Source organism: Moschus berezovskii, chromosome 11 (genome assembly GCF_049115385.1).
Source record: "Moschus berezovskii isolate FMDL1 chromosome 11, NW_MosBer_1.0, whole genome shotgun sequence".
NCBI classification, from domain to species: Eukaryota; Metazoa; Chordata; class Mammalia; order Artiodactyla; family Moschidae; genus Moschus; species Moschus berezovskii.
This window is the reverse complement of record NC_142470.1, coordinates 19,670,486-19,691,038: the sequence shown is the minus strand read 5'-3', so window position 1 is coordinate 19,691,038 and position 20,553 is coordinate 19,670,486. Positions and strand designations below refer to the sequence as shown.

Here is a 20,553-nt window from a genome sequence, read left to right as displayed (position 1 = left end):
ATGGGCCAGCAGAAGAGCCCAGAATATCTGAGCTGGGCTTGAAGGAGGGGACTAACACCCCTAAATCAGATCCTGAAGCCCCAGGGTAGCAGGAGGCACTTCCAAATGAGGAGTGGTAGGTGATAGGACTTACCATCGTCAGTCCCTGGGAGAGACGGTTTTTTACCTAACACAAAACCACCGTGATCCAAGCCAGCCATCAGCTTCGGAGAAGCTTTTACCAGATGCCCTGCATCCCAGGATCCATGTGGTCCTGCCATGGCCGAGAGTCTGGCATCAAGGGGATGCTCAGAAGCGGGGTCTAGTGGGTCGAAGACCAGATCGGTGACTGTGCAAGCAAGTCCTTGTAAGATCAGGGCCTACCACTCGGACCCCAGGGCCCAGATGGTCAGACACACTCTTTTTCACGAGGTTGGCCCATGTGGCAGGCTGAACTCATGTAACCAGCTTCCACCACCAGCCAGCACGGGGGCGGGTGTTGCAGAGACCTCAGAAAGTGAACCCCAGTTTGCAATACTCAGTCTTATCTGTGAGCACCATGTCCCTGGATGGATGAAAACAATTCACACCCCTCTTCCCCAAGCAAGAAAATACCAATCCCTCAGAAACTAGTCTGGGCTGTGGGGCAAGGTGGTGGAGAGAGGGAGAAAAGTGGGGGGAGGGGGAGGGAGGGGGAGGACCAGCATCCGTGTCGGGGAACCTGGGGCTTTAACAAATGCAGAAACCCAAAAGGGAGAGAAGGAGACAGGAGCAGACTGGGTCCTGTTGTCAGCTTTATACTACCATCCTGCAAATACGGTACGTTTAGTTCAGCTTGAGGGTGACCACGCTGAAGGCTCTCCCAGAACCCAATCGACATAAATAACACCTGTCCCCAGCCTGGGGCCCTCAGTTCCACTGTCCAGTCAATGGGGGAGACTCATCACTGATCGTTTATACCAACTGACCCGCAACTGAAGATGCAAACACCCTCAAGAGCATCTGCAGGTTTGTTTTGTTTACCTGTCTCGGGAAGACAGAACGGCCTCCCAATCCAAAGAGGGAAAAAACCTCTTGGTGGAGTGGGGTGGGGTGCCAGGCAGACAAAGTGAGCACTGGGGGCTCCCAAGGCTGGGCCCCAAGGAGGCAGGTGGACCGTGATGGGGTCGAGCACAGGTAGGGTCGGGGCATCTGGGAATGGATTCCTTGCCCACATCCCAGAGCTGCCTGGCCTGTGCGGGGCTGGACCACCTGCGCTGCAGCATGGCTGGAAACGAACACGGAGGAGCCAGCCATGTTCCCATACATCCCCCCTTAACACCAGAACCCTGCCTCCTCTCAGAGAAGGACACCCAGGGGACAGAACCGGTGCTCCATCAGAGAAGCTGCAGGCCCCTACTCGGACCGAGGTCCCCCTCTGAGGACCCCAAGGCATTGCACACACATGGGAGCGCATGGACACACACACACACGCCCCCTCGGGAGCACACACAGACGTCCCCACAGACTCACACTCCATTTATATCCCAATTACTCCTGGTTTCTGCACACAGACCATCTGTGTGCTCAGGTTACTTAGAAAACCTTCCCCAGAGCGGCCAAGCGTTCTCAGTGGTTGACCCTTCGGAAGGAGAGGGTGTTACACATTCTTTATTCGTTTTCTAATTTCTTTATATTTCCTAAATATTCCACAGCGAACATGCATGTATCACATTTATATTCAGGAAAAGTTCAAGTAGACAATTTTGAAAAGTCTTCCTAAGACAAGTAGTAAGCAGCATCAAAGTAGGACATGCTCAGATATGAATCTCACACTGATCCACGTAACAGTGTTGAGCGCCTCCACATTACAGAGGAGCAGATTGGGTCATGTTGTCAGACCAAGGATGAGAAAACAGACAGGGCTGCCCAAGGTCACCCAGCTAGTAGATGGTATCTTACTGCTGGGAACCGGCTTCTCTGGTGTTTCCCAAAGATGGCCAAGTGAGCGAGTGAGACAGACAGACAGAGGTGGACGGATGGACAAAAAGAGAGAGGAGAGACGAGGAAAGAGCCAGAGAGAGCATTGGGAGGGGCGTGGAGGGGACGCCGTGCACCGGGGCGTGCAAGAGACCCGTCTCACTCATTTGATTATAAAATATTTCTGAGCCACCAGATGGTATAATAGCGGCTACAGATGCTCCATAGCTTTTCTTCATATCTCTGCAGCAGGCTTCATTGCAGGGACCTGCAGAGCGATATTCAAGAAGCTCTTCTGGACTCCACGAAGACAATAACTGTACAATTTGAGAAACCCCGTTTCAGGGATCCGAGTAACAGATGCATCTTCACTCCTGCTTCCCTTCAGCTAATCCTCAGGCAGCTGGGGGCACCCGGGCAGGAGTCTTCCAGGGCCCCTTTGCGGCGTGGTCGCCCACCTGGGGATCTGCGCTCTGTTACATAATTAATCTTTGGCTCAGAGGCGCGGCACTGCCTTCACAGACGGGTCGACTCAGCGGTGACGGCCGTGGGGAGAGTGCACATCAAAGCCCTCATCTCCCTCGTCCTCCAGCATCAAAGTCTCGGGGTTGATGAAGTCACCGCGGCCCTCAGCCTGGCTGGTTCTGCCTTTGTTTGTTTGTTTGGTTTTTAATAAGGGAACTGCATCCCTGGTCCCTCAGTAGCTCAATAACCTGGTTAAAAAGCAACAGGTCAGGGCCCCAAGCAGAAGCGCTCCACAGCCTTCTGCCCTGTTGGGTCTGTACTCCAAAGCGCTGCGCACTGAGGTTCTCAATAACCTGGGAAGGAGCCCTGTCCTCCTGCAGTGCAGACCTGCCAAGGCTTACTCCGGCGCTACCTGCCTAGAAAGCCTGTGGCCTTCGGCCATCTGTCCAGCCTCCAGGCTCAGCCCTTTTTCTTTCTTCTCTAGTCACTCCACTCTCTGTTAACCCTGCAGCCACCACACCGCACCCGCCCCCACCCACGAGAGGACAGTAGAGGGACTTTATATGCGACCGATGGTCCATCTAAACGCCCCTCTGCAAGGATGTGTTTTGCTTCTGGCCTTCAAACTCAGTTTTAGTCAGTTCCAGCGGGGTTACTCAGTGGGGTTCGCCTTTGGCCACCCACCATCCGGGGTCTGCAGTCAAAGGCAGCTGTGCTAACCCGTGTGCCAGAGGTCCCACCCAAAACCCCTCCTCACTCTGCAAATGCTGCAGACTTCAAGGAGCCTCCGAACACAAAAGGACCATCCTGAGGACAATAGGAAGAGCTTACGTGAAAGTCTGTGGGCAATGCTAGGCTGGCTCACCTGTCCCCCTGGTGGCCCATCATCCAAACTCGCTCTTCACACATACACACACCCAAGGACTCTGGTGGAGACATGGTGCCATCAGTCCTTCACACTCTAGTATGAATTACCACCAGGTTGAATTCCTCTTGCCCCAGAAGGAAGCCAGTACTCTGGGCATGGACGTTCCTAGTGGAGGGGATAAGTAGTAAGGTGTGTTTTGGGGGGATGGGACAGGCCTCCACGGTTGCCCAGAGGAGAACAGTCTTGGGCAGGCTGCACACAGGAGGGGAAGGCGGTACAAAGAGGAATGGAAAGGACCCAGTGTTTCCCTTCTTTTCAAACTCTGCCAAACTCAACTTGACCCTAGTTAGGAGGGAACAGTCTTCCTCCTTCCTCCTGTCCCATGGGGGTACCCCGATCAGGAATTGGCTGCCTCCAAAGTCTGCATTTCACCCGTGGTTCAGCCACGCGCTGGCTGGAGCATCAGCCTGTCCACGAGGGGTGTCGAGAGACACTTTGGGGAGAGATGCAAACAGCCACTTACATATCACAGCCCTGGATTCCGGCCGCGGGACAGACAGATGGAGAGAATCCTCAGAGGCCGGGCTGGAATGTCCTGGCCAGTCTCTGGAGGGGTGGCTGGCTGGGCCCAGGAACAGACTGTGCTTCTCCTTGGCCCAAAACAGAACCAAACCCAACCAGAGAGAGAACTGAGGGCATGGAAGGAGCTTCAGCACATCTGGCTGGGCGGCCAGATGCCTTAGCACATGCTGTTCCTTGTGCCTGGAATGCGCTCACCCCAATTTCCTCCCAAGTCAAAGTCTAGCATCCCTAAAAGCCCAGGGTAGCAACTCTCTCTGCCGCACCCTGCAACAGGCCTCTCCCAACCACTCCCCTCCGCAGGGTTAATCAGTCCCTCCTGGAGCTCTCTGGGCGCTTGTCCTCATGAGCTGTTTTATTTACGTTCACCATCCCCATCAGGCTGGAGGCCAGAGGCTGAGGTGCTTTATCACTATCTCCCAGGACCCAGAGCTGCCTGGCCGTGCACTCGGGCGCCCGCACAGGGAAGGGAATGGGGAAGTGAAGCTTGGGGCTTGACCGTGCAGGGTCTCCACCTCCACGCTCATTCTGTGAGGAGTCACTGATCACTCACCAGCAACAAAAAATCTGCCTTAAAGCCTATAAAATCCCTATCTAAATCAAACAGCCCAGCTCTGCCATGAAAGACCCCTGAAACTCCAAACTCCCAGATCTTTTCAAAATATTTGAATTTTCTCCAGGGTGATCAAAAAGGCGCTGCTTTAACACAGTCACATCCTTCCGGAAGCACTTGGCCATGCCAGCTTCTGCTCTATCTGAGCCTTCCCGCTCCTCCCCCGCTCACGGTCTTAGAACTCAGCCTGAGCAACCCTGGAATCACTTCCTGATTTTGTAAGGGCCAGCAGCTCCCAGTTAGGCTTCCAAAGTCTCTGAGCAGCTTCCATGCCTCTAGGGGAGTTTTGCTTAAAGACCCCGCCCCCACTCTGCGGTCAGAGCTCAGCTATAATTAGAGAAGCACTCCTGTTGTTAAGTTTCAGCCACATTTTCCATTTTACATCGAGACCCTTAGGTAATCAGCCTAGGCTTTAAGAAACTTTGCCCCAGATAGCCAACTTCGAGCAGGACTCCGCTGAAAACCTCCCTCCAGATGCATTTATATGGAGCTTAGGGTAGTGAGCCGTCACGTAATTTATTTGGAATTTACTGCATGTCCAGTACAGTATCTGGAATTTATGACAGATGCTCTAAGGGGCACCAGGGGATGGAATGATTTAGCGCAGAAAAGAGAAGTCTGAGGGTTAATTTAATGACATTGTCTTGATTATAAGTGCTCTTTCTTACCCAGAGGAAAGTTGACAGGGACACAGGGACAGCAGAGGAGACGGGCTCCAGGTGCTGATGCTGTGCTCAGATGCTCAGTAGGGTCTGATTCTTTGTGACTCCAGCCTCCCCTGTCCATGGGATTTTCCAGGCAAGAATGCTGGAGTAGGTGGCCATTTCTTCCTCTGGGGGATCTTCCCGACCCAGGGATCAAACCCGTCTCTCTTTCGTCTCCTGCATTGGCAGGTGGGTTCTTCACCACTAGTGCCACCTGGGAAGCCCTGGGCACAGGAGTCAGCCAGAAACAGGTCTGTGTAAGCTTACAGGGGGCTTCCCTGGTGGCTCAGAGGTTAAAGCGTCTGCCTCCAATGCGGGAGACCCGGGTTCGATCCCTGGGTCAGGAAGATCCCCTGGAGAAGGAGATGGTAACCCACTCCAGTATTCTTGCCTGGAGAATCCCATGGACGGAGAAGCCTGGTAGGCTACCGTCCACGGGGTCGCAAAGAGTCGGACACAACTGAGCGACTGAACGGAACGGAAGCTTACAGGTCCTGCAGGCTGCAGGGTTTCTTCTCAGAGGCTCTTTAGAGATCAGACTAAGTCCCAAAGGAAACTCCCCTGGTATCTGAAGTGAAAACATAAAAGCAAAGCTTTGAAAGTAACAAACTCGGGGTTAGAGCCCAGGCAGACTTGGTGGCCCTGCCAGTTCAGCCCCCTGTGGCTTGCACCTCCATAGGACAAACAACGCCACCATTCCCTCCCCAGGGACATTCCCACATACACTTATAGGTAGCCTCTCAAAGCCACCGCCTCTACCATTGGAAGTGACATGCCGAGTTATCCAACATAAAAGAAATATCAGTAACTAGAACACGTCTCCAAGGCCACCCAGCTGGTGAGGGGGCTGCATTTCATTTCAGGTCTGTATCTCCTTTCTGCTCTGCAGGTGGGCAGGCAGTGGGGAGAGAGGGGAGAAAGCAGGGCAGATGCACACGCCCCCACTCCCAGTGGACTCCCCAATTTTTGAGAGGTCACAGTATGAGAAACAAAGCGACGTCATGTGCCCATAGACTTCGCCAGCAGATCAACATAACCGAGGGCAAGTACTTCATCCCAACGTCAGGAAGGCCAGGGTCTCTAAGAGTCCCCCTGCATTTAGGGGCAGAAGGAAAATGCCTTCCCTCTTCAACCCCCAGCCTTTCATCTCCTACCTGTCACGCCGCCGGGCTCTCTCGGGGGAGGGAAGAATGGGAGGCGATCAGCCAGGGTTGGGTGGCAGAGAAGCCCCAGGCCTCGATGGCTCTGGCAGTAGGAAGAGCTGTCTCAAGTAACCCCAGGAGGCCTGCTGGCCCAGGGGACCTGGTCCCCAGGCTGGTTGCTAAGGCCCAGCATGCAGAACACTGTCTCTGCATCTTGCTGTGTAACCACGTATGTTCTACCATGATTTCCCCACCCATAAAACAGATAATAGTGTTATTGGTTTATAAACTTTTTATTGTAAAAGAAAACTCCAATATATACAAAGCCAGAGACTAGTGTGATGAACAACGGTCACCCATCACTCAGCTTCAGACGCCCCGCATCTTGTCTCCTTTGTGCGGCCCCCACCACCCCACCCGGCATTTCCTGGAAACATCCCTGTCCATCGCTAACTCTCTCAGGAGGCCACAGGGCTGCTCTGAGAACTAAAGAGAAAGAGATGGAACAAGTGAAAGCACTCAGATGCCAGGAGGGGCCTCAGAGTAAGGACTCAATAAACACCAGCTTGCGCTCCTCCCCATCGCAAAATCAATGAGTCCACGGCCGGCGCCCTGAGCCAGGCACAGAGAAGACGCCCCAACAATCACAGCCACCACTCTGTGAGCGCCTGCCAGGGCCAAGCGAGACAGGCATCACCACATGGAGTCTGCCCTCCAGCCCTGCAAACTGGGCACTATCCCCACTTCATAGGTGGGAAGACTGAGGCTCAAAAAGAGTAAGCCATCGATTCTCTAAAATCACACAACTACTATCCAGGCCAGTCTGGTCCCAAGTCCACACTCTGTTCCCTGATGTTGCCGTCTAGTAATTTGTCAAAATACTGTCCATTAATATTTGCATGGTTTGTTTTTAACAGTATACAGTTCAGTGGTTTCTAGCATATACATAAAGTTGTACAGCCATCACCACTGTCTAATTCAGTACATTTCCATCATCCCCTAAAAGAAATCCCACACTCTGGCAGTCTCCTCCTTCCTATCCAAGCCCTGCCAACCATGAATCTATTTTCTGTCTCTTTCGATTTGCCTATTCTGTCCATTTCATACAAATAGAGACATACAAGATTGGCCTTTCTGTCTGGTTTCTTGCACTGAGCATAATGTTTGCCAGGTCTGTCCATGTGTCAATACTTCATTCTTTTTATGACTGAATAATATTTCACTGCATGGATATACCACATTTTGTTTATCCATTCACCAGTTAATGGACATTTGAGTTGTTCCCACATTTGGGCTATCATGAATAATGCTACTGTGAATATCTGAATACGTGTTTTTGTGTGGACATTTGCTTTCTATCTTCTGGGAATGGAACTGCTATGTCATATGGGAACTCTATGTTTAATTATTTGAAGAATGCCAAATTGCTTTTCCAGGGTGCTGGCGTCATTTTAGAGTCCCCCTGCAGCTTCTACGTCTCCATTTCTATTTCCCCACATCTTCACCACCACCTGTTATTGTCCGGTTTTTTAATTCCAGCCATCCCGGTGAAGGCATCCATTTACATTACATGCTTTTGTGGTTTGTCTTCAACGTCCGTTAAATCTCACAGGCATACCATACAGAGTAGGCAGAGAAGACTTTTTTACATTTGACACATGAGTAAACTGCAGGCTCAGAGGAAATGAATAACCTACTTGAAAGATGATAGAGATAAGAAACAAGAAGTATGTCTCTGAGCTCAGTTTCTCTTTTGCTCCAAGACCGGCCAGACGGTAGCAGTTCCATGAGGGACTGAAGAAGGAATCCTGCTCTTACAGTGACAGCCCCGAAAGGTTTACGTAGATTTCAGCACCTAAACATCACTCAAAACAATCCCTTTGGTCTAAAATCCACTACTCCTAAGAAAAAGCCACCCTCCCTCAATAGAGACTCTCATCTCTTCAGTTCTGCCCACTTAAAGGATTTATAATGCTCCCTTAACTTTTTCTAAATATAGTAAATCCCCTCTCCAAATCCAAAGATGGTCAGTGATACAGATTAAGCCCAGGCGGCTCGTCCTCAGAGGGCAGGCTCTGCAGTACCGCCAGGAACCCAGCCTCCCAGGCCTTCCTGGCCAGGGCCCGGCCTAATGGCTTCCTTCCCAGAGACGTTGCGCCCAAAGGGAGGTGGGGAAGGTGAAGAGGCTGCTTAGGGACGGTGGAGGGGCGGGGGACGGGACAATGGGGTGGGTGGCAAGAATCTAGTCTCAGCTTCTTCAGGCCAGAATGGCAGAGAAAGAGCCCAGGCCTGGACTGGTATCAGTCAGGACCTCTCCTTATCACCAGCTGTGAAGCCCTGAGCAAATTTCTCAACCTCTCTGAGAACTTCAGGTATCTCATCTGTAAATAGCAATGAAATACCTCGAACACCAAACCTCCCAAGGTGGCCATGAGAAGTAAATAAAATATGAGAACAGTCTGACAGCTATCAAGCTAGATGAGTTGTTACAGTCACGGGGAGGGCTAGGGAGGGCAGTGAAATATTTTCATGGAATAGTACTTGTTTTCCTTTTGAAAATGGTCATCGGACTGATAATTACTTATAAATTCACAGCAGAGGCGGCAACAGTTAAATCCTAGTAAACATAATGAATAGCAAAAGCTTAACAAATGTGCATATTCCAAACCTAGCAACTCTACTTCTAAGAATTTATCCTGAGGCACAAACACACAAATTGAGGGAGGGGAAGAGCAGTGTTCCTCCCCCCACGTGGCAAACTGTAATGTTCAAAACAGTCACTCTCCCTCCCCCCCACAGCAGGGTGGGGGTGGGGAGGAGGTGTGGGGAGGTGGGGAGGGTATTTCCCACCCCACTGACATCAAGCCTGGTGGCACCCTTTGCTTTAGCTAATGAAATGCGATGGGAACTCACATGTGGTACACGTCAATTCTCACCTCTGAGCAGGAGCTTAAAGAATCACTGTGTTCCACCATGTTTTTTCTCTGCCCTGAGACCAGCCATGTCTCATATGGCGGCTTCTCTGCAGGCCACGGTCCCAGAGGAACAAGGATATCAAGCAGAGTTGCAGACAGCAGGGGATGGTCGTGTAACTTGAGTGAAAAAGAAATCTATGATGCAATAAACCATGGAGACTGGGGGGGGGGTCATTTGTTACCAGAACATAAGTTAGCTGTCTGACACACAACCATGTTCCTATTAATGCAAAACTGCAAACCACCTAAACGACCAGCTAAACAAATCCTACCTACCTATGTATTTATCATCTCTCTCCAAAATGGAAGGCCAATAAAATGATGCGTACTTTTTGCATAGAAAAGCTTTCTCAGTAAGTTAATTTTAAAAAGCAGAAGATAAAATAGTACTACTGACAATATACAAATATCTATAAATCAATGAGAAAAAGATAACTACTCACAAAATGAAACTGAGCAAAGGAAATGAACATACAGTTCACAGCAGAGGAAACCAAAAAGGAAAATAAACATATTGAAAAGGTGTTCAGCCTCACTAGAATTCAGGAACATATAATTTAAAACAACCATGAAATACTGTCTTACACCCATCTGTCATGTTTACAAGTCTTTGCAGAATCATGAATCAAAATAAGTGAAAATATGATGTGTTGCTGTGGTTGTTCAATCACTAAATCGTGTCTGACTCTTTGCAGCCCCATGGACTGTGTAGCACACCAGGCTTCCCTGTCCTCCACTATCTCCCGGAGTTTGCTCAAATTCATGTCTGTCGAGTCAGGGATACCATCCAACCATCTCATCCTCTGTCATCCCCTTCTCCTTCTGTCCTCAATCTTTCCCAGCATCAGGGTCTTTTCTAATGAGTCAGCTCCTTGCATCAGGTGGCCAGAGTATTGGAGTTTCAGCTTTAGCATCAGTCCTTACAGTGAATATTCAGGGTTGATTTCCTTTAGGATTGACTGGTTTGATCTCCTTGCAGTCCAAGGGACTCTCAAGTCTTCTCCAGCACCATGATATGATGTAAGTTTTGCTAAATATATACATTTGTATTACAAGTATCTACAGGGCATCTATAAAGTCTGGACACACGATATTCTTTTGTTCCTGCATAGACCGAAGACATTCTTGACGATGCTGTATCTACCTGCCTGTTTCCAGACCTCATGGACTCCTTTATGTAGACAGGAATGACTTTTACAGGGTACACAGCAGCATGCTAGCAAGAGTTACAGGGTGGATGGGGTAGTTACAGGGGACTTTTTCCCTTCTTCCTTCCTTTTCTATGTTTTCCAATCTTATCCAGGAATATCTGTGTAAAATAATAATTTCTTTAAAAAATTAAGTTGAGTTCAAAAGCAAAATGGGTTCCCAGGTGGCACCAGTGGTAAAGAACCTGCCAGCGCAGGAGACGTAAGAGAGCTGGTTTGATCCCTGGGTCGGGAAGATCCCCTGGAGGAGGGCACGGCAACCCACTCCGGTATTCTTATCTGGAGAATCCCATGGACAGTGGAGCCTGGCGGGCTACCGTCCACAGGGTCACAAAGAGTCGGACACAACTAACCGACTGAGCACACACACAAAAGCAAAATGGTCACGGTTGAACACTGGACGTGTCAGCTTTGAGAGCATGAAGGAATTCCAGTTTACACAGAAGGTCTGGGTCACAGGAAAGAATACACCTGCCTCCTTGAGAAGACAGGTTCTGGAAGCTCAGCGTGGGCGGCAAACCACCCCACCCCCACCCCCGGGCGTGGCCAGGTGGAGGCGCACCTGACCTCAGGACCCTAGGGAGGCTGCAGCGGCTCCCACCGCTGGAGGGCAGGTTTCTCTCGCCTGTGCTGAAGCCAGGAGGCTGCTGAGACCGTGGGGTTGGCTCCCTTGGCCTCCGGGGCAGAGGGTTCACAGAGACAGGGGTCAGAAGGACAAACATCAAACCCTGGAGCACAAAACCTGGCACCAAACCCTGGTGCTAGGCACAGGCATCTACAATTCATCATGGCCACCTGATTTATACTCCTCTCTGCTTCCCGAGCCTCAACAGCATGAACACATTGCTTTTATCAGAGGGGAGCAAATACACTCTAAAAAGAGAAGTAGCTTTGCCTGCATCCGCCCAAAAGGCTGATTAAAGACCAAGCCCAGCACGACCCGGCTCATACCTGGACCTCCACTTGTGCACGTCCAGCTCTCCTCTCCATGAGGCCCCTCCTGGCTTCCTCCCGGCCCAGGGCTGTTGATAGAGAATCCCCCCCACCCTGGATGATATCTGATCCCCCAATCTCTGACCACGTTCCTCATCCCCCGCCTTTGAGGTCCAAGTCGTTTGACCTGCCAGTACCAACAATCCTGTTAGACTAGCTCAGCAAGACTCCCCCAGTCCCGATGTGTCCTCTTAGTAATTTTCCATCCATTGACCCTTCAACCTTGCTCCTTGTCCTTGCCACATTTTCTCCCATTTTAACAGGGTTAACCCCCTTTTCAATGGTCCTGAATACCATCTCCTTACCATTTAGCAAGTGTCAGGATAACTTGTAACAGCCCACGGGCTGCCTGGGTACAGGGCCCATGGGGACAGAGCTGCCCCAAGAAGGGGTGGCAGGATCAAAGAAGGACTTGCAGAGAAAGCTGGATGGCAGGCGGGGCGGCAGTAGCTGGTGGGAGGAGGGAAGTTCTAGAGAAAACAGAATCCTCTTGGGTACAGGGACGTAAACACACTTAAAAAAAAAAAGTCAGAGAACACGATGAACTTCGTGGTCCTCTAACAGAGTCTTTACTGGAATGAGATGGTAAATGCTTAGGAGGAAATGAGAAGGAAAGGGAGGGGCACTGGGGGCATGTGGAGGAGAGCAGGGAGAGGAGGGAGCCTCGGGTCCAGGGGTGCCTCCAAATGGGTGACCTCGAGCAAGTCACTTCCCCAGGACTGCCCTCTGTCATCTTCAACAGAAGGAGGAAGGGAGGCAGATGAGATAAGCAAAGAGTGTTTAGGAACCACGGTGGCTGGGAGTCCACAAAACAAGCGATTCTGCTCTCACATCGTGGTGGGGGCGGGCGCTCCAGTTTGATGCTTATGGCAGGACAAGGAAAATCCACGCACCGTGGCCTGTCTCCACGCAACGCGGCACCAATCAACACTTAAAACTACACTGAATTCAACACAGCTAGATGCCCTCCTTTAGAAAGCCCGCTCCTGCTCACTGGCCAGCTGCCAACTCTCAGGATGGGCTGATGGCGGAGTCCTGTCCCACCCAGTTCCCCTCCCATCTCCCATCAGCTGGGGACCCTGCTCCCTAAAGCTGTATTCAGCCCCTAAAATGCAGGTCACATTCGCCAGGTTGTAGGGAGGGGACAGTTGCAGCCTGAGTCGGCCACGTGGCCGGTAGCATGTCTGTGCAGTGGCTGGTGGGGACATGGTGGATGCCGAAGACCAGGACAGATGCTCAACTCCCCATCTCCATCTCACACCCAGGGGGTCCATCCATCACATCCCAACCCCTGACCTCACTAATGACCTCCCGAGAATCCCCCCCACAATTGTGGAGGGGATGTGCTTTATAAGCCAAAGAAGGTGAGCACTGGAAGGGCCTTGGAGATTGTCTTGGCGAGTGTTTTCAAACATTTTGGCTAAGGATTTAAAAATGAAATCCTACCCAGGACCTCGATGAAATGCAGATGTAGGGTGAGGAGGGTGGCCAGGGCAGGTGGGGAGGCTCACCAGGGTTCAGTCCCTCCCGCCCCAACCCCGGCATCCCCAGGGGCCTCTCTGCAGAGTGGGTAACAGTGATGGCTCAGCCCAACCCCACAGAGCCCGCAGCAGCGGGCACAGGTGAGCGCCAGGTTACAGCCCAGCCGGCCATCGCGGGGCACGACAAGACGACAGGTGACACGGTCCCCCCAAGGGAAATGAAAACAGGTGATACAGGCCTCCCTCACGAAATGACAACAGGTGACGAGAGCTTCCAAGGGAAATGACAGCAGATGATACAAGGCTCCCAGTGAAGTGATGACAGGTGACACGGAGCTCCCAGTGAAGTGACGACAGGTACACACAGCTCCCAGCGAGACGACAGCAGATGACACAGGGCTCCCTCCCCCAGCCCTGCCAAGGGCTCGTCACCAGCACAAGCCAGAGCTCAGCCAGGGCCCACCATGGTGTGCCCAGTGTGGCTGAGAAAGGGATGGAGGTTTACTGACTTCCAAGTCCAAGAAGATCAGAAACACCATGTCAGACGGGGAGAAAAGCGCATCTGGAGATGACACAGCGCCTGGAGCAATCGAGGAGACGGACAAGTGCAGAACACGCGAACTTACGAAAGTGAACCACCTCCGGCCCCCCAGGAACTCATCTGACAAGAAAGGCTGTCCAACCCAGCTTTTCCAGTGCCCACGGTGCAGCCCTGAAAAAGGCACTGGGAGTTCACCGCCTGCCCTGGAAAATCACTCTGCATCCACTCAGACAACAGAGATTTCCTGAGGGTCCCCAGGTTCGGGGGACACTGCTCGGTGCCCTAAAGGGCATGAAGGAAGCCTGGCGCAGCACTTGAGGACTCGGACGTGAGGAAACGCAGGAGGAGGGTGACAGGCGGGGCCCCCCAGGTGACAGCAAGGGCACGTGCAAAGCCCAGGAAGGAGGAGAGGCTGACGCTGTTCCAGAAGGCTGGGGCCAGGGCCCCTGGGGAGGGGCGGCAGGGTGGGGGGGCAGGCAGCAAGCAGTCCCAAAACTGGAGGTGCTCCCTGCAGATGATGGGCACATCCGCCAAATGTGGACCAGGATGGTGGAGCAGTAGTGTGTGGCTTTATTTTCTGTTCCTCCTGCAGCTGGGAGACTAGATGAGAGTCACAAATGGACACGGAGGTGACCGGGGAAGTGGGACAGCATGGTCCACGGAAGGGGCCGTGCTCACAACGAGACAGCAGGCAGGAGGAGTGTGGACTGGAGAGCGCTAAAGAGTCAGGATCGACAGGGCTTCGGGCAGTGGTTCTCCAACTGCAGTTCCTGTGCTTGCAATATCTATTTAAGAGGCAAGTGCCCAGACCCCAACCCAGAAGGTTCTGACTCCAGGAGCCCGGCGTGGGCGTGGGGCCCACGAGTCTGCATTCTCAGGCACAGAGTCAGGGTCCATGCTGCAAGAAACAGGCATGGAAAGAGGCTGCTCTGTGCCTAAGCGAGGGACGGACCCTGACCCAGCATAGAAGAGGCACTAGAGAAAGAGGCCTCTCCTGGGTCCAGAGTGAGCGCTGGTTGCCACCTCCTGAGTGTGCTAGCACTTAAACACATCATTGCTGGAATTAACCCCTTACCAACCGCATTAGGGGAACACTCTCATTCCCATGTGCTACAGGCTGAGTTATGTCTCCCAAACTCCTATGCTGACATCCTAACCACCCCACTGGACCTCAGAATGTGACTGCATCTGGAGACAGGCTCTTTAAAGGTGATTAAGTTACAACGAGGTCATATGGGTGGACCCAACTAATTCCATCTGACTGGTGTCCTTCGTGGAGGTGATCAGGACCCTGACACGCACAGAGAGGTGACCAGGTGAGGATACAGTATAAAGATGGTCATCCACGGGCCAAGGAGAGAGCCCTTGGGTGGAGCCGACACAGTATAAAGATGGTCATCCACAGGCCAAGGAGAGAGCCCTTGGGTGGAGCCGACCCTGCTAACACCCTGCTCTCGACTTCCACCTGTGAGGCCATCAGGCTCTGTCAATTAAGCCTCCCAGCCGGAGGAAACAGAAAGAGAGGTGTGGGTAAGGGCCTGAGACCATGCGGCCCAGCAGTCAGGGCTCTGCACTCCCACTGCCAGGGGCCCGGGTTCGATCCCCACTCCAGGAACTAAGGTCCCACACGCCGCTGCACATGGAGAGGTGGGAGGGATAACATGGGACCCAAGTCCACTAGCCCCTCCCTTAAAGGGCCAAATGAGAATCTGCCTGTGACAGCATCCCGGAAATGTAAACACCTGCCCCAAAGTTCGGGATCTGCCATCGTTCCTCCTGATCAGAGGTGGCCCCCCTGGGACCATCCAGGCCACACTTAGCCCCATTACAGGCCCTCATCACACACGCTTGAGATCATGGGGCCACTCTGAACAGGAACGTGCTTCTGGCTCACCACAGACACTGCACAGAGTCTTTAGTTTAAAAGGGAAAAAAAAAAAATCAAAAGAACCAAGATTTAAACAACAGGAACTATTCTGTGGGAGGGAGACCCTGCACAGCTCGGCTAATCCTGGAACCAGACTCTTGGAACTGAGTGCCGAGCAGTGCGGCCATGGCCGCACGGTCCACACACACCAGGTGGACAGGGCTTGTTGCTGCTTTAACAGGAAAAAAAGAAAAGCGGCAAACCTGAGGCTTCGTTGGTGGGGCCAGCATCATCTCAAACGCACACTGTTAGAGGAACTGCAAGGTTCCTGCAGCGGGGAACTGTGCCAGCCCAGGACCTGCCTGGAGCCCAGGAGCCTGCGGGGAGTGGGCAGGGGGACCAGTGGGCCAGGAGGAGTGGGATGTGCTGGGGGAAAAACACAGAGCGACGCGGGAGAGATGGGCTTCACTGAGAGGCAGGTGTCGCTGGGCTACATAGTTCTGGAGGCCTCAGGGGAGAATCCGTTCCCTGCCTTTTCCAGCTTCCACCAGCCACCCACAGCTCTTGGCTCGTGGCCCCTTCCTCCATCTGCAAAGCCAGCCGCAGCACTGCACTGCGTCTCTCAGGTCACAGTGCCACAGGACTGCGGACCGCTGGGAAAGCCTCTTGCCTTTTAAGAAGGCACCCCTGGTCCACCCTGGCCACGCCCTGGTCCACCCTGGCCACCCACTCTCCCCACGTCAAGGTCCTCAGTCTTAATCCCGTGACAAAGCCCTTTACTGTGTAAGGTATCATAGTCACAGGCTCCAGGGACTAAAACATGCATCCCTTTGGGGGCCCCTACCCAGCCTGCCACAGGCTGAGCTGGATTCCACAAGGCTGGAGCCTAGAATTTCTAACTTCCAGGAGCACGAGCCCCACCCCTTCCCTGCCACCTGCCCACTCCCACCCTGCCTCAGTTCAGTTCAGTTTAGTTGCTCAGTCATGTCCGACTCTTTGTGACTCCATGCACTGCAGCACGCCAGGCTTCCCTGTCCATCACCAACTTCCAGAGTTTACTCAAACTCATGTCCATTGAGTCAGTGATGCCATCCAACCATCTCATCCTCTGTCGTCCCCTTCTCCTCCCACTTTTAATCTTTCCCAGCATCAGGGTCTTTTCCAATGAGCCAGCTCTTTGCATCAGGTGGTCAAAGTATCGGAGCTTCAGCTTCAGCATCAGTCCTTCCAATGAATATTCAGGACGGATTTCCTTTAGGATGGACTGGTTGGATCTCCCTGCAGTCCAAGGGACTCTCAAGAGTCTTCTCCAACACCACAGTTCAAAAGCATCAATTCTTCAGCACTCAGCTTTCTTTATGGTCCAACTCTAGAGTAATCTTCCTTGAGGTCCAGTAAAGGTTAAAGACGCTGTGCTTCCAATGCAGGGTGGGGTGGGGGGCAGCGGGTTTGATCCCTGCTGGGTGAACATGCTGTGTGTGGTGCGGCCAAAAAATTGAAACAATAATCTTCCCTGGCAATTCCTCCACAGGCTAGAAAGTCTGGGCGAGAAAAGCCAGGTGCGGGAGTCACCCAGATAGTGGAGAAGGAGGGTTACCGGGCCCTCCCCCACACCAGGCCCTGTCCCAGGCTACCGTCAGACTCACCCGAGTCCCCACGCAGAGCTGTGACCTCTCAGAGAAGTTAGTTAACCTCTCTGGGCCTCTCAGTACCCTCCTCTGGGAAATGGGATCCTCCCCAGCACCCACCTACTGCAGAGGGTGCCCGAGGAGACAAAGGAGACCAAACGTGGAGCCAAGTGCAGGCGCCCCTCGTCTGTCCCAGCCATCCCAGCCAGCCAGGCGGCCTCATACCACACGAGCAGAGGACAGAAATGGCCTCAGCTGAAGTCCTTCTACACTTACGAAATCCACCAGGCCCATTACAGATGAAGCTTCTGCTACATCAGTCAGGAAATGAAAAGTTACGGGTCTGGTGTATAACCATAAATCACCCACTTGTGAATACATATATAGTAAGTCATTAGTACTAATGCCATCTGCAGAGAACGCCACCCAGAGAACCAAGTCCCGAACGGTTCGGCTCTGAATAGCACCAATCTCTCCTGGAATAAGACAGAGCTCCAGGCCAAAATTAAGTCCTGGTTGAAGGTGAGAGCACTTACACCCACAGAAGACTCTGGTAAATTGGTTCCTGTCCAGTCTTAAAACAAAAATAAATCAGAAAAAAAAAAAAAAAACAACCTTGAGACCCAGCGTTACCAAGATAACTCACATGAATATAATAGCACTTTCAGATACCCTCGCTGGTATAATCCTCCTGACAGCCCTCTAGGGTCAGGATCATTTACGGAGGCTCAGAGCAGTGAAGGGACCTGCCCCAGGGCTCACCGGGCCAAGAAACCAAGACAGCTAGCAACTTACCCACCACCAGCCATCACGTGGAGAGAAGCAACTGACCCAGCACTTCCAACCCTGCAGCTCTCCCCTAAAAGCCTCCTGGTGAGCTGCCTTACACACTTGGGGGTAGCAACTGCTGTGCACAAAACACCCATTTGGAAATTGCATCTCACATGATGTAGAAGAATACTAAGTACTTCTCTAACTCTTGGCTATGACTGCCAATCCCAGGGGTCGGGGGGAAGGTGAAGCCGGATTGCAGGTGGACATGGATGACAGGAGCCCTGTCACAGCTGCACAGGGTCTTAGGCCACAGGGAAGAAGGGCCCTGGCCCATGTCCCATACAGGCTCATCTCCTTGGAGGACACTGCTGTGGTGAAGCTCTTGCCCTCTTTCCCTCTAAGAAATGGAAAGTGAAAGTGAAGTCATTCGGTTGTGTCTGACTCTTTGCAACCCTATGGACTGTAGCCCGCCAGGCTCCTCCATCCATGGGATTTTTCAGGCAAGAATACTGGAGTGGGTTGTCATTTCCTTCTCCAGGGAATCTTCCCGACCCAGGGATGGAACCTGGGTCTCCCGCACTGCAGGCAGACGCTTTACCATCTGAGCCACCAGGGACATGTGCTTCACATAGAGCCAGGGTCATCTGCGTGTGCTCCGGACACCCAGACAGAGAGCTGGCTCCAGCTTGGGGAAGGAGGGCATCCCAGAAGAGCCAAGGCTTGCTGCTGAGCCAAAGGAACAGCAAAGACAAATAGCTGGAGGCCAGAAGGTCCGTCTAGTCAAAGCTATGGTTTTTCCAGTGGTCATGTATGGATGTGAGAGTTGGACTATAAAGAAAGCTGAGCACAGAAGAATTAATGCTTTTGAACTCTGGTGTTGGAGAAGACTCTTGATAGTCCCTTGGACTCAAGGAGATCCAACCAGTCCATCCTAAAGGAGATCAGTCCTGAGTGTTCATTGGAAGGACTGATGTTGAAGCTGAAACTCCAATACTTTGGCCACCTGATGCGAAGAGCTGACTCATTGGAAAAGACCCTGATGCTGGGAAGGATTGAAGGCGGGAGGAGAAGGGGACAACAGAGGATTTGATGGTTGGATGGCATCACTGACTCAATGGACACTCCGGGAGTTGGTGATGGACAGGGAGGCCTGGTGTGCTGCAGTCCATGGGGTTGGACAGAATCAGACACGACTGAGTGACTGAACTGAACTGAACTGAGAAGGGGATACATTTGGGGGATGGTGATGGTCCAAACCGGTTGGAGCTCAGGGTGGACCTGGGGCGAGAGACCACGGTAGCCAGTGGCCCAGGTTGGAAGCCCAGAAAGTCTGTCAGAAAGCCAGGCCAGCTGCAAAGTGCGTGGGGAGAGGGGAAGGGAGGCAAGTGCTCTATGAAAGACAGAAGGTGTCAAGAGAGACCACCCCAAGTCTCGCCAAAGAAAGAAACCATGCATGTCATAAGTGCTGCTGCTGAGAAGGAAAGTGAGGCCCTCACGCAGGCCTCCACAGGCAGCAGCCTGCCTGTCTCACCCTCTCCCCTCTGATGTGCACCCTGACAGTGGCAGGTAGAGACAGGGTGGCTCCAGGCACAGAGGCAAAAGGCAGGCCCACACCCACCAGGCCACTCACTCCCCACCCAGGAGTCTGGCCAACACCACCTGACCTTCACCCCCATATCCAAAGAGGAAAGTGTGTTTGTCACTCAGTCATGTCCAATTCTTTGCAACCCCATGTATTACAGTCCACCAGGCTCCTCTGTCCATGGAATTCTCCAGGCCAGAATACTGGATTGGGTGGCCACTTCCTTCTCCAGGGGCTCTTCCTGACCCAGGGACTGAACCCAGGTCTCCTGCACTGCAGGCAGACTCTACAGTCTGAGCCCCATACCCAAAGAGTGTCCATCAGAGCTCTGAAAGCAGTACCCACCACAAGGTTCCAATCATCTGCTTTAAGAGCCCGAGGAAGATGGGGATCACGTGCCAGCCTCTTTCAACACATGCTGAAACCAACCTCCTACCTGCCCCGTGATGTGCTGGGGTGACCAGGCAGCATTTGCTCAGTCCTCGTGGCCAGCAGCCGCAGGGAGATGCCCTCTGCACTCACCGTGAGAAGCAACCTCAAGAGTGCACAGCTCAGGAAATTCACCTGTACACCCCCAAGCAGGCCTGGAAGGGAGGCTGTCTGCTGCCCCTGCTGCCTCTATGCTTGTTCCATCCAGGATGTATTTGGGGGAGCCCCCAGCAAGTACAGGCACTGAGGTGGAGTCCTGCCACTGCAGGCCCATGGCAAACATACAACTTCACCCCATTGTGTTCTCCCGGGCCTCACTTTCAGGGGGCTCTAGAGCAGGTTAGATGTTAGTACAACAACTTGTCTCTTGCACAGAGTTTTAAAAATCCCCAACTGCTTCATTTCCCAGGAACCACACCCCAAAAAGTGGGAAAAAGCCCAATGTAATCTCAATCAACAAGGACCCAGATTGCAGCCCCAATTTAGCTGGGAAAGCAGGACTGTGGGGCAGGGACAGTGAGTCAGGCAGCTGGCACTTAAGTGGCCCATCCTGGGCCTCCTCCAGCCAGGAGAGCTGATGCTTAACACACACCTGCAGTTCCGACTCATGACTTCCTAAAACCACGCACAGTGAGGAAGCTTCTCTTCTCTTCCGCGAATGTTGGCAGTTTGATCTCCAGTTCCTCTTCCTTTTCTAAACCCAGCTTGGACATCTGGAAGTTCTTAGTTTACATAATGTTGAAGCCTACCATGCAAGCTTTTCATC

The 20,553-nt window shown here is 52.5% G+C and overlaps 1 protein-coding gene across 3 annotated transcripts in view; it reads right to left on the bottom strand.

Moving 5' to 3' along the window:
- The window catches only part of HPCAL1 (hippocalcin like 1), a 114,128-nt gene that overhangs the window by 72,708 nt on the left and 20,867 nt on the right, over positions 1-20,553 (bottom strand). Inside the window, exon 1 of one of the 3 annotated variants that reach the window (XM_055399126.2) lies at positions 11,791-11,938. The exons of the other annotated variants lie outside the window; for them this stretch is intronic. The gene's annotated coding sequence lies outside the window, so the exon portion shown is untranslated. Of the gene's footprint in view, positions 1-11,790; positions 11,939-20,553 lie in introns of those variants that run through there. 3 annotated transcript variants of the gene reach the window in all.